Source organism: Giraffa tippelskirchi, chromosome 8, assembly GCF_054371585.1.
Source record: "Giraffa tippelskirchi isolate mGirTip1 chromosome 8, T2T-mGirTip1v1.2.pri, whole genome shotgun sequence".
Classification (NCBI taxonomy): Eukaryota; Metazoa; Chordata; class Mammalia; order Artiodactyla; family Giraffidae; genus Giraffa; species Giraffa tippelskirchi.
This window is the reverse complement of record NC_137282.1, coordinates 76,647,434-76,661,732: the sequence shown is the minus strand read 5'-3', so window position 1 is coordinate 76,661,732 and position 14,299 is coordinate 76,647,434. Positions and strand designations below refer to the sequence as shown.

General features: G+C 39.0%; 2 long non-coding RNA genes across 2 annotated transcripts in view; one reads left to right on the top strand and one right to left on the bottom strand.

Moving 5' to 3' along the window:
- Nucleotides 1–1,294: 1,294 nt before the first annotated feature.
- Nucleotides 1,295–8,538, bottom strand: LOC145519092 (uncharacterized). The gene is made up of 3 exons (XR_014063530.1): nt 8,255–8,538; nt 3,142–3,262; nt 1,295–1,622 (listed from the first exon to the last, which is right to left on the bottom strand). It is a non-coding gene; the product is annotated as an uncharacterized LOC145519092 (long non-coding RNA).
- Nucleotides 8,539–8,642: 104 nt separating this feature from the next.
- Nucleotides 8,643–14,299, top strand: part of LOC145519091 (uncharacterized) — a 383,847-nt gene continuing 378,190 nt past the window's right edge. Inside the window, exons 1-2 of the long non-coding RNA XR_014063529.1 lie at nt 8,643–8,773; nt 11,464–11,494. This is a non-coding gene — a long non-coding RNA (uncharacterized LOC145519091). The remainder of the gene's footprint in view (nt 8,774–11,463; nt 11,495–14,299) is intronic.

Below are 14,299 nucleotides of genomic sequence, written 5' to 3'. Positions count from 1 at the left end.
CATGAATATGTTTTACTACATGAAGAAAGACACGAAAATATTTTAGTTCAGGAAACGCTTCTGCTTTTGATGTTATATCTAAAAAAGCCTTGTCTGTTCTGAAAATAGAATATGTTTACTATTCTATGTAAACTTCTATATTTTCTTATAAAAGTTTTGGAATTTTAGCTTTTATATTTCATTCTCAGATATACTTGGACTTAATACTTGTATATGATTTGAGGAAGAGGTCTATGTTTTCATACTTGAGGATATGACTCTCCAGCTGTCGCAGCAGTTTTTGTTAAAATGACTAATTATTACCCAACAAAATGTTTCAGCATCCTTGTTGAACATTAATACCTGAGTCAGTTTGAGACCATCACTCTCCCAACAAAATAAAGAACTGTAACCAATGAAAATGAAATTCTTCTCATTTATTTAATTCCTTAGCTTTTTTCAACAATATATTATAACTTTAGGAGTATGAATTTCACAATTTTTCATTAACTTAATTTCAAAGTATGTTGCCATTTTCAGGCTATTATAAATGGAATTTTTTCTTTAATTTCATTTTTGAATTGTTCATTGCTCAAGTATAGAAATTTAATTGCTTTTTATGTATCGATCTTATATCCTGTATCTCCCTGAATTCACTTGTTAGTTATAATCCTTTTTAGTTTCTTAAGTTTTTCTACATACATCTTCATGTGTTCTGCAAATACAGATCATTTTCCTTCTTTTTTTCCAACCTAAATGACTTTCATTTACTTTTCTTGTCAAACTGCCCTGGCTAGAACATCTAGTATAATATTGAATATATGTGGTGAGACTAGACATCCATTTTCTTTTCCTCATCTCAAGGGAAAGAGTCTAGTTTTTCCCCATTGTGTGTGATGTTAGCTGTTTTTTCCTTTGTTTGTTTTGTAGATGCTACTTATAAAGTTGAGGAAGTTACCTTTTATTCCTATTTTTTTGTTTTGTTTTGTCACAAAGTGTATTGGAGTTTGTCAAATAATGATTTTTCATTTTGTCTACTGAGATGACCATGTGATTTTTGTCTTTTATCCATTGATATAGAGTATTGCATGATTTGACTTTTGGCTGCTGAACAACTGATACGGGTTGAATCAACTAGCACTTATTGGGAGGTAACGGTTCGGTGCGACAATAAAGGCAGAGTGGCCAGAAGCTCACGGAGAAATGGGGAAGACTTAAAGCCAAAGGACAGTTATCCTTCAATTTATGTTAAAAAATGAATGAGAGTAAACGCACTTTGATCTTATTTTCAAAAGACATGAGTTACTCTCAAGTGTATATATGAGGTTGCTTTATTATAATTTGGTATGTAAAATTTATCAAGCAAGCTATTTTTGAGAGTTTAACCATAAAAATGTTAATTTCATCAGATGTTCTCTATTGAAATAATCATGTAATTTATTAAGTCATTAATATCTTCAGTTTCATTGACAGATTTCCCGATATTAAATTACTTGTGTTTCTTGAGCATATTTGCTCAAACATCTATTTCATCATTCTCTGTCAGATGAAAATATTCCAGGTATGGTATTTTCAATTTAAGTTGTAGAATTGAAATGGAGCTATGATTTCTGATCTTCAATTTAAAAATCAGTGTGATACTCCTAAAGAAATAAGATAAATACACAGTTAATTGTGATTTTTTTGGTAATAGATTGTATCTCTCAGAGGTTAAATTTTCAGAGTATATTTAAAAGTGATAACCCTTAAGACATGTTTGTGTGAGTCTGTAGAAATAAAGATTTTTAATATTTTGCTTTGGGATATTATCTATTAAAATATATATAAATAAGTTATAGATGTGTATTTATTGCATTATTTTTGGTGTGTCTATTTTTCCGTAATTCTTTTAACTTTTAAAATTTTATATTTTGTATATTTCTGCATTCCCTGTTTTTTTCTTGAATAGTCTCTCCAGATATGTTTTAATTTCAATTAACACACTTTTATAAATCTTATAACCTTATCTATGGTTTCATTATTTTTGATCATAACCATGTCCCCTATTTCATTGCCTTTCTTCCTCCATGTTTATTATATGTTTGCTTCCTTCTTTGAGCTATTTAGTCTCTATTCTGGTTTTTGTGTTCATGGTTTGCACATTCATTTTTCTTTAATTTTTTTACAAATGTATTTAAAGTTATAAATTTCCTTTTAAAGGCTGTTTTAGTATCAGGTTGTTTTTTTCCATTTTACTTTATCCCAGTTTTATGAATTTTTAATGGTTACTTTGTTTTAATCCAAGGATTATATAGTAGTATGTTACTTACTTTCTATACATATGCTTTTAAAGCTCTGCTTTATTACTGATTTCAATAGTGAAAGAAAGTATTTAGAATGATGACTCTTTAGAATTAGACTTTATTTCATCCCCTACATCATTATAGTTTTCAGTGTTTTGTGTTTAGTAAAAAATAGTGTTATTCAGCATTTGTGTGCTCAGTTGCTCAATTGTATCCAACTCTTTGTGACTCCTTGAACTGTAGCCCTGAAGGCTTCTCTGTCCATGAGATTTCCAAGGCCGGAATACTGGAGTGGGTGGCCATCTCCCACTCCAGGAGCTCTTCCCAACTCAGGGATCGAACCTGCATCTCGTGTGCCTCCTGCATTGTCAGGCAGATACTTTACCACTAGTGCCACCTGGGAAGCCCATTCATGATTTATTAAATTCTGTGTTTGTGGATGTATCACTCATATATGTATACATATATTCCTAAATGTGTCCTTGTATGGAGGGGTTTCCCTGGTGGCTCAGATGACAAAGAATCCGCCTGCAGTGCAGGAAACCCTGGCTCAATCCCTGGGTCTGGAAGATCCCCTAGAGAAGGAAATGGCAACCCACTCCAGTGTTCTTGCTTGGGAAATCCCATGGACAGAGGAGCCCGGCGGGCTGCAGTCTATGGCGTCTCTAGAGTTGGACACAACTGAGCAACTAAACCACCACTCCTACCACCATATATACATGCATTCATAAATACATGCTTGTGTGTATTATGTGCAATATGTGTGTAAAATATGCAGTTTCAATTTTATTCAGATTCTGTGTGAGGTTTTTTTTTTTCTTTTTAAAATCGGATTGATTTGTCAGTTTCCTAGAGAATATTTTAAAAGCCTTTGACTTACTGACAGCTAATCCTGACGACATGTCTGTCCTGGAAACCAAAGGCCCCTCCAGCCCAGGGCTCCCTTCCAGCTCCTGGCTCGTCTGGTGGAGTCGGCGTCTCCACAGTGAGCTCTGTGGTCCCTGCAGAGATGAGAAGGGAGAGGCCAGCTCGTTCTGCTTCTCATCTCCTTGTTGGGAAACAAAAGTCAAGTTTCTGAACTACATTTTGTAAAAAAAAATCATGCTTCTTATGCTTTCCTACGTTCAACATCACTGCCAAGCATTTTATAAACAACTCTCCTGTTTGGATCTTCTGGTTTTATTTCTGCTGGATGAAAAGGCCTCTTTAAGTGCTACTTTAGGGTAAACATCATGTGAATAGGTTTTCTGAGTCCTTGCTTGTCTAACAATATGTTTACACTCCCTCAAAGCAAAGTCAGCTCTTACACACACAGTGAGTTATTTACAACCTCTTCTTGTTTTTCTTCCATCATAGCAAAGAAGAACTTCTATAAGACCCATTTTTGTTATTTACTGTTATGAGTCATTACAGAGAAATCTGAAACCATCTGCCTTTGTGTCTTTGGCAGGTAGCATTTTGGCTTTTGACTTTGCATTTTAGGGTCACTTCTCGGTCAAATTCAATTCAGGTATCTGTTTTCTTCCCCCTTTCTTACTTTCTATATAGCCCTTAAATGATATGAAAATATTGTAGGATTTGTTATTTTTTCTTCCCAATTTTAACACTGTGGTGTGTCCCTGACCTTGATGGCAGACTGTGCTATTCCTTGAGTTTTCCTGGATTGTGCAAAACTAACTGGTGACTTGATGTGTGTGGATCCTAAGACCAAGCCTCCCCTCCTGGCGTGGGTGTCAGCAGCCCCGGTGTGGGGCTTTATCTGTTTGCTCTGAGAATTTCTGCTGTTGTGCATCCTTTCCTCTTGCTTCTGTCATCTGCCCTTGTATGTTGAAGCTTCCGACATTGCTGTGCATTTACACACGTGGGAGAAACAGCCATGGAGATGCTTCACACAATTCAAAACCAAGGAAATGTGCAAGGGAAGGTGAGCACTAAACTATCCCTTTAGTGTAGCTTCTGGGTGTTTATGGGTGGGAATGCATGCCCTCAAAGTGAGGAGATGGAATGTTTTATCTTGTTTTATTGAGCATGACTTCTCATTCATGAGTTATAGCCACAGATTCATTCCTTCCTGCCTATTGCTGTCACTTGAAGGGAAAATATTCCTTGCATATCCTTGCAATAGTTTGCCCATATTTGTATTCATCCCTTTTCTGTTCTATTTTGAATTAAATGTGAATTTCCATGGATAATGGGAAAGCACTAGGATTTTTGACCCTGAGATCAGTTCAGTTCTGTTCAGTAGCTCAGTTGTGTCCGACTCTTTGCGACCCCATGAACCGCAACACGCCAGGCCTCCCTGTCCATCACCAACTGCTGGAGTCTACCCAAACCCATGTCCATTGAGTCGGTGATGCCATCCAGCCATCTCATCCGCTGTCGTCCCCTTCTCCTCCTGCCCCCAATCCTTCCCAGCATCAGGGTCTTTTCAAATGAGTCAGCTCTTCGCATGAGTTAGCCAAAGTATTGGAGTTTCAGCTTCAACATCAGTCCTTCCAATGAACGCCCGAGACTGATCTGCTTCAGGATGGACTGGTTGGATCTCCTTGCAGTCCAAGGGACTCTCAAGAGTCTTCTCCAACACCACAGTTCAAAAGCATCAATTCTTCGGCACTCAGCTTTCTTTATAGTCCAGCTCTCACATCCACTAGAAGAGTATTAATTTAAATCATAAAATTGTATGCACCACTTGGGTGAAAATCATACCCAATCTCACATCTTTCTCTTGCAAGCGGGTGTTTTTGGATAAATTTACACAGAACAGTGGGCTTCCCTGGTGGCTCAGAGAGTAAAGAATCTGCTTTCAATTCAGGAGACCCAGGTTCAACCCCTGAGTCAGGAAGATCCCTTGGAGAATGAATGGCCACCCACTTGAGTATTCTTGCCTGAGGAACCCTATGGATAGAGGAGCCTGGCAGGCTACAGTCCATGACATTGCAGAGAGTCGGACACAACTGAGTGACTAAGATGCAGAACAGTGTTTCTAGAAGCAACCGGAGGGTGTGAAGTCTAGCCGCATTCTTGGATCTCAGTGTTTTTAAAGGTAGAACATGTCTGTGCCAGAGAAAATTAGAGAGTGGCCTTAATGACACAAAAGCTGGGGGCGTGTAGGAAACGGAATCAATTTGTTCCAAATGAGGAGTCAGTAGACCTTATGGAGGCAACCCTCCTCTGCAAGATGTCTTGTCAACAAGTAATGGCAAATCCCTAGCTGTCCTGGCTGCTCCAACTCCTCCTGAAGGCCATGAGACACAGCAGCACCCTTGAAACTTTTTATCTCACCCCTCCCGTCCTCTCTGGGCAACCTCTCAGGTCGCTGGTTTGGTGTTCTCCAAATGATGCTATGTTCTGAATATAAGATGAGATATTGAAGACATGTTGTTAGAAAACTCAGACTGGGACATAAATAAAGGCCAGAAATCTCAGCACAAGGGTCAGTTTTTCTTTGCATGAAATAGCAATTTTGATCTAATCACCACAGTCTATTACTAATTTCTTTTAACCAGAAGGAAGAGGATACATTTTTACTTCATTGCTGCTAGATATTTATTCTCTCTCAGCAGATTCCATGACTGCACAAAAATATCCAGGTTGTAATTTAAAGAAATTCTTGCAGGGAAACAGGACTCTTTGTTTCAGCCTATAAGAAGGGACATCCACACTCTGGGAGAAAGAACACATCTGATTCCAGAGTCGATTTTAGTAAATGTATTAAAAACCCAGGTCCAGACAACTGCAAACAGGCTGAAACTCCTTTAGGAAACCCCATAGGAACCTCATGGATCTGAATTTATGCTGTTTCAAGTGTCACTGCTACACATCCAAAATGTTTAGGATAAAAACCAAGTTGAGGTTAGAGTGAGGTAGGATTCAGGATGATGTTTGTCATTTTACTATCTGGGAAAGCACATGCCCATATCTTTAGTCAGTTTTTAAATAAGAATCCATTTCAAATCTCCTTCCTATCTTTTCCTTAGGTCATATTTCACAAAAGTTGTATTTAAAATCAGAATCTCAGCTGAGATTAACTTTTGACAAATATTTAACTTTTTGAACCAGGATGAACAGTGTTTATTATTATTATTATTACAGTAGCTCCAGGACACTGATAATAAGTGGATGAATATTGCCCCAGGTTTTGGGGGTCTCATAGTGTGTCACAAGAAAAGAAATAAGAGGAATAGGGTTTTGTCGCTTTTTAAACATGTTTTTTATTTCAGCTGCTGCTAGAGAAATCTTAATATTGTTATATTATTTATGGCTATTTCACTTTTAAAAAAATGGCATTGGCAAGACTGTAATTAGATTGAAAATATGAACTGTATCTCCTGGCTACCAGAATGCATAGGAATTAAGATCGTTTTATGTGTGCATGCATTTAAAGTAACCGATTCACATATATTTCTGCCAGGGCATTGAGAGTGTCTTTTAGCCAATTTAGTATTGCCTGTCCTTTTGCTATTACTATTTCTCTTAAGCAATTTTTATGTTCCTACCCATCATTTTAGTTCCTGTATAAAATCGTAACAAATCACATCACCTTTATTTTATGAATAAGGCTATGGTGAGATCAAGAGGAAATTTGAGCTGATGATCTGTACCATGATTTCTGATTTCATCGTCTGAGTCTACTTTGTGTTTCCTGTCTCTCGGTTGTAAAATAAGACATGTAGTTAGGTATGCATGTGTCTTTTAGCACAGATTTTTAAAAATTTGATATATAACCACATTATGAATGGATATCATGCTTCTAAAATATGAAAAAAATGACAAATATATCAAAAGGAGCTAGTCTCCTGCTTCCACGGAAGGCCCTGGTAGTACGTTATATCCAGTAAGCATTAGCAATCTCTTGTGGATAAATGGCTTAGCTAAAGTTCCTGACAAATGTCTCCTACAAGTGGCAGTGGAAAATGAAATGAAGAGTGGAAGTGTCACTGATGAGTAATCAGGAGCTACATCCTTCAAGGAGACACATCTCCAAACGGCTTTTTGAGATCATCATTCTGGGGCTTGATTTCTTCCCTGTAAAATCAGGGAGGTGAATTGAGGGCTTCTGAGGTTCCTGTTCCTACTCACTCTGCATTTCTGCACGTGTGCATGCTCAGTCATGAAGTCGCGTCTGACTCTTTGTGACCCCATGGACTGTAGTCCACTAGGCCCCTCTGTCCTTGGGATTTCCTAGGCAAGAATACTGGAATGGGTTGCCATTTCCTTCTCCAGGGCTCTTCCCAACCCAGGGATCAAACCTGTGTCTCCTGCATTGCAGGAAGATTCTTTCACTGCTGAGCCACTTGGGAAGTCCCTGTATTTCTGAGATTCTATTTAATATTCACTGATTACAAAGTTATTCAGCTAAGGAGAATGAACAGCTACCTACCCATGTCATCAAAGTTCTACTCTAGAACCAAGTGCAAGAAAAATTTATTTTATGAAAAAATTTATTCTAACTTGATGGAAGTTAGAGCAAGTAAAGTGGAAAATATCAGCCTAAATGCGAAAGTCAGATTGAAATAAAGTGAAAAGCGTAAATTTTACTCTACTGGGTATATCAGCTCGGCTTGCTTTCTTTATTACATTTGTAGTCGTGCTATTTGACATTAGTGATAGGAAGTCAACTTAAAGCAGTCTTAGTTCAGCTAAGTATCAGATTCTTATTAGAGGAAACTCTCCAGAACTCAGGTAGAAAAGGAATGGAGAAAGCAGTGGTTGTCATTTCTGCAAAGAAGAGCTGTATGTTCCTAATGTGCATCTATGTAAGGGGAGTGCAACTCTGCATGGGAGAGTAAGTGTAACTACCACCTAAATAGTTACTGTAACAGCAGAGAGAGAACCCGCATCAGACTTTGCACCTTCCACACAGAGGGTCTTGTGAACCAAGGTGGGCAGTGGTGACTCCAGCTAGGAGACAGTTAAGGTGGTCCCAGCAGTGAGAGAAAACAGGACGCTGAACTGAGACCTTGACAATAAAGGTAACAGGAGCTAACACTTACCAACTGCTGATTATGTGCTAGGCTGTCTTCCATGTACTGTCATCTGTGTATTGGCTAATTTCTTTCAAAACTCAGATGTAAAATGACATACTGTGTCTAACTCCAGAATCCACATCCTTAGCTATTATCTTCCTCTGCCTCCTTATATACCCAAGTTCTTAAGAAAGGACAGATTTGATGAACCATCAGGTGCTGAAAACAAAAAGCCTTGGGGGACATGGTGTGTCTTGTAGAGACACAGTGAGAAAAGTATGGGGTCTCTCCTTTGAAAATCTCAGACTACCAATATATACACATACATGTGAAGTGAAAGTCGCTCAGTTGTGTCCAACTCTTTGTGACCTCATGGACTGTAGACTGACAGGGTCCTTTGTCCATGGAATTCTCCAGGCAAGAATACTGGAGTGGACTGCCACTCCCTTCTCCAGGGGATCTTTCCAGACCAGGAATCGAACCTAGGTCTCCTGCATTGCAGGCAGATTCTTTACCATCTGAGCTACCAGGGAAGCCCATATATATGTATGTAAAAATATGCGTGTGTATACATATACATGCTAATATATGGATATTTTTACCTTAACAATCGCAATGTGATTTTGCAAGCAACTCAAGTCTACTTTAGCAATTCTTGTGAAGTGTCCATAAATACTGAAATTGAGCATCTGAGATATAAGATGAATCACCTAAATTCAAAAAGGTTCAGGCCACTCTTTCAGTCACAAATGCATGTTCCTACCATGGCATTCTAGATTGAAGGGGATTGAGGAATAAGAGGGGCGAGCTAGCACCAGACTTGTTGATTTATTTGTTTTGCGAATAACAATGCATCAGACTCTCCTGAATTTTCTTTGTTTTGTAAGATTATAGTTTCCAGCCATATGAATCCTACTCTGATTTATGTTATGATACTCATGGCTTAATTGATATTCATGAACCTTAAATTTTATTTGCTAATCACTGGATTTCAAAGATGGACTTTTAAAAACTATCTTTGAGTGCCCTGGAAATACTGAGAGTATAACCTGTTATATGACTATTGTGAAAATAGATTTATCTTCCTGCTTTTGAAAGTGAGTTGAAGTCCCCAGAGTTCTCCATGCAAATATGGAATTTAGGATTAGAAGTTTGATTGATTCTCTTTGTTTTCCTCTAGGAAGAATAAAATGGAATAAAATAAATCAATCCATTAGACTTTTATGACTGTCTCAAAATGTCCTGTCATGTAGTTAAGTAGGAAAAAAACATCTGAGAGAGAGAAAGAAAAAAAAAAAACAACAACAACAAAGAAATGGAGAAATGCATTAAAATTGTTTTATGTATGAGAAAGAATAATTTAAGTCAGTCATCCAAGATAAGTACACTTTTAGTGCTTAAAACATACTCAACAGCCTTGGTCTAGCTCAATAATTTAAGCAGACTTTATTTTTGATTTGTGTATTTCTCTTCTAATAATGCAACAATAGCCCATATCTTTGGGTCTATACTAATTAGTTAGAAATAAAAGTTAAGGTCCAGGTCCTTCAGGTCTTTCAATTTTTCTCCTAAATAAATATGTGGCCTCAGGTCTCTTCGTCCCTCCGTTGAATTCACTACATTGAAGAAATAAAGAGCGTATACTCAGATTTGAAAGGGGTGTGAAGACAAAGCCATGTGGGCCCCTGAAGGCATCTCTGGGTAGATGTCCTTAGCACGTGGACTTGGGCAAGACACAGCCATACAGGTAGCATTGGAGGGAGGAGAGAGTGGATTCCAGTAATTAATCTTTACATTTAAGGATGATTCTGGTCAGGTTAGAATAGCACAGATATTCAATAGCTTTATACAGTTTTCAATAAGGCAGCTTTGAAAGGAAGCATCAGTGGAGTAGACAGGGAGAGCTAGATTAGGGCAGCCTGGTGAAACGCACATGAAGTGTCAGTGAGACCTGACGATATGCACATGCTTTGTGTTTTACCATCTCATTAGTTTTTCACTAGAATCTAACCGGCTGCCTTGGTTTACGGTTCACTTCTGGTGAGAATTGTGTGTGATGGAAGAAGGGGGTTTGTTCTCCCTGTTTTTCTCTGCCTCAATCACACCATAGAGTTTACATAATTGACTCTCTTAGGCATATTGCTGGATTTCCATGGTGGCTCAGCAGTAAGGAATCTGTCTGCAAGTCAGGAGCTGCAGGAGATGTGGGTTTGATCCCTGGGTCAGGAAGATCCCCTGGAGGAGGGCATGGGAATCCACTCCAGTATTCTTGCCTGGAGAATCCCATGAACAGAGGAGCTTGGCGGGCTATAGTTGCAAAGAGTTGGACACTACTGAAGCAACTTAGCATGCACACAACTGGCATATTTCTATTTTTCCTTATTTGCTAAAAGGAGGGAATATGAACCATAATGGTGAAGTTGAGTTACATGTTAACCATGTGCCTGCTTCTCAGCTGTATTAAACTCTTTCTTTACATTGTGTGTTTACCAGATCGGGAATGTAGAGTTAAGATCATATTTTATTACCCATATCATATGCAGAGCACTAATACGGTAAAGAGGTAGTCTGGTTTTATATGCAATGTCAAGAGAACAGTGAGTCATTTTCTATTCATTCAAAAATCATCTTCCCCATGGTACATTGACTATACTAGATAAATTAAAATCAGAAAATATCACGAATATTTTTGTATCTTATTTTTTATTTATCCAAATCATTTGTATTTCCAAAGGGTTATATTGATGGGAATCAGAGTTTTACTATGCTATAATATAGGCTTTAAAAACTTAAAAAAAAAAAAAAAAAGCCGTCTTTAACACAGCCAGAAGCATAATGCTTTCCATATAGTAGATGATCAACAAAATCATGGTGAACGGATACATACTAGATATATCCTTGATTTTTAACAACATGTAATTGGAAGAAATGAGGACAAGACTGTTATAGGAGTATCTTTTTTAGTCAGCCGTTTGCAAAACTGTGTTCACGGTAATTACTCAAAGATTTTGCAGCGTTACATTTTTCATCTTTTAAAGACATGCCGGAATGCAGTATTCTGGTGCTTCTGATAAGACGCTATTCCCTAGGTTCTCCTGTCCAGCCGTGTACCACAATACCTGACCTAGTAGATAGCTGATAGGTGGAAGATGTCAGACGGGGGTGGGAGACGTCACCGAGGACTGAATTTTATACTTAATCTCTTCTGATCTATCTCTCGTTCTTTTCTTTTGCAGAGACACCGAAGTCCATGGGCTTCTCGCACACGTGAGTAAGCAGTTTTATCTTCTACTCTGTCTCGGGTGTCCCCGCCCGGCAGCCTTTCTCACTGATGCCACAGGCTCTCTCTTGATACCAGGGGTCTCTCCACGCACCGACCCTCAGTGGACACAGGAGCTCAGAGAGACTAATGATAGTGCCTCATACGGGATGGAAGTGTGTGGAGTTCGTAACTGTCCAGCTAAATCAGAGCCAGAATCCCTAATATTTTGTTTGAATCTTCAGTTGTAGGCTCAGATGCCAGGTGTGTGCAGAGCAGGATTATGGCCTATGTGGTTGTAAAAACTTTATATTTCTGTTTATTATTAATATCCATTATGTTGATATAGGAAACGGATTCTTCCAGGTGTATAAATGCATGCTTTTAGACCTCTAAGTGTGTGTGTTTTGAAGGACAGTCACATGAGACTGGAATTCAGAGCAAGTTCAAGACTGAAGACATAAACATGGCTGTCTGGGTTACACAGGGCTAACTGTGTTCACCCTGTAAGTGAGCAAAAGGGAAGAAAGTCTCGGGCATGAGATTTGGGTGGAGAGTCTCCATAATAGACCAAGAAGAGAAGGACAGTGAAGAAGAGAGAGAACCATGTACTGTACTGAACAGAGTATCGTGTCCTATAGCCAAAAAGGAAGTGTTTCAAAAAGCAGGGAGTAATCAACTGTGTGAAGGATACTGAGAAGTTCCCAAGAAGGGTCTGGAGATTGTTTATTAGCTTTGGCAAAGTGGAGATTGTCTGAGACCTGGGCAGCAGCAGGTGATGGATGAAAGCCTAGTAAGTGTAAATTCAAGAGAGGAGAGGGGTGGGGGAGGTGCATGGAAATTGAGACTGTGGATATTGATCATGAGAGCAGAGACATGGAGTGGTGGGGGGAGCAAGAGGTAGAGTTTAAAAGACAACTTTTCCTATTAAAATGTGTGTTTAAGACAGAGGATGAGGCTGCATGTTGGTTTGCTGAGGGCAGTGATCCACTGAAGAAAGGAATGCTGATGCGAGAGAGAAGATGAGAAAATTGCCAACCTGAATTACTTGAGTCTTTGAGGAGGAATCTGATCTAGTACATAAATGGAACTACTGATATTAGATACAACTTATAGACCGATATCCCTGATGTTAGAGGATTATGATGCTGTGAATCAGTAAATATCCCTAAGAAATAAAATCCACCTCTGTTATTTATAGCGATTATTTATAGGATTGGGTAGATAAATCCTCTAAAAATGATTACATACCCTACTACTGAATTTATTTTTCTTCTTAAATGATTTGGGATCCTTAACGTGAATTGAATATTCCACACATCATGCAGAGAGTTGACTGATGGAGTATTTTTCTTTTCAAGTCCTCTTTGTAAGAATCTTAGCCATTATTTTATCCTCACAGGTACAGGAGATTTTCTCATTGTAGGATGTGGTTCAGGGAAGTCAGGAGTAGGAACTACACAGTGACTTGAACAAGAAAGTTTTAATAGAATTATTAAGTACTTACAGAGGGTTAGATAGTAAGAAGGTCTGGGCATAGCACTTTATAAATGCCCTGGGACTGAGAGAGAATACCACACCCGAGGATCGAATAACTCAGAGGGTTCCCCCTCCAATGCTAGAATGCAGATCTATGTGGGAAAGATGGGTTTTGCAGTCCGCTGGACAGGGTAGGGGGGAAGGTTACTGGGTGGCCTTTGGCTTGTGCACACACATGGTCCGAGCCAGCAGATGGCAAGCCTTCTGCTGGAGCCCAGGTGGGCTTACACTGGTAGAGCTGCCAGAGGGCTGAGGGGCAGGGAACTCTACCAGGGGACCAGCAGGCCGCATCTGGAGGGATGGAAGCTATGGGGCAGGTCTTGCAGGGGGGAGACCCTCTGCCAGGATTCCCAGCGTGCAGGCGGGCTGGGGTCTGCAGGCAGATATCCAGAGACAGGAGCACTTACATCATCATAAGAAATCCAAAACTCCAGCCCAGAGTGGAGAGCTGGGAGGTGAGTGTCCTGTGTGTGCCTTGGGCAGCAGAAGTCGCCTGGCAGGCACAGGGATGTCCCTCCACCCCGTGGGCTGACCTGCTGGCAAAGTAGGCGTGTTTGTCTCATCCAGCTCCACTGTGACCAGGGGAACCCCATAGCGGGGACTTGGAGCTGAGAGGCCATCAGTCACCTGACAACTCGTGTGGCCACACTATTGATTTTGATTTTACGTATTGTTATTGAACCTTTTTAAATATCCTTGGTGTGGATTATAGATTATTGGACTGATCTTGAACATTTTATGGTTAAATAAATAATTTTAGAAAAATTTTACCATATTTTTAAAGCAATGAGGCATGGCAAAAGGATAATATTTTACAGATAGAATCAGACACTTTAAATCTCAGCCTACCATATGATGCAGCGTTGAATTATTCATGAAAGGAAGTTTTAATAACTGTAGCATCTTAGGAAACTTCTCTAAGAAAGGAATTTTTCCATAATATTTTCATTGCATGTGAATTCACCAAATTTAACCAACTTCCATGTGTAAAGAAATAATATAAACCCCCTCTTCAAGAAGAGAATGTATGACATATGTGTTATCTAGTCCACACAGATAAATCATTCTCATGATAAAGAGACCATACACACAGTTACATAATCTGGTATGTTCCATGTCAGACCATCTTCTATTATAAATGTACAGTAGTCAAACATCTGCTTAGTACATTTGACTGTAACCTTTGGATAATCTTCCTGAGACACTGCCGTTGTTATGGAACATACCAGTATTTCTTTACTAATCTTCTTGCATATTGTGGGTTAGTCACTTAG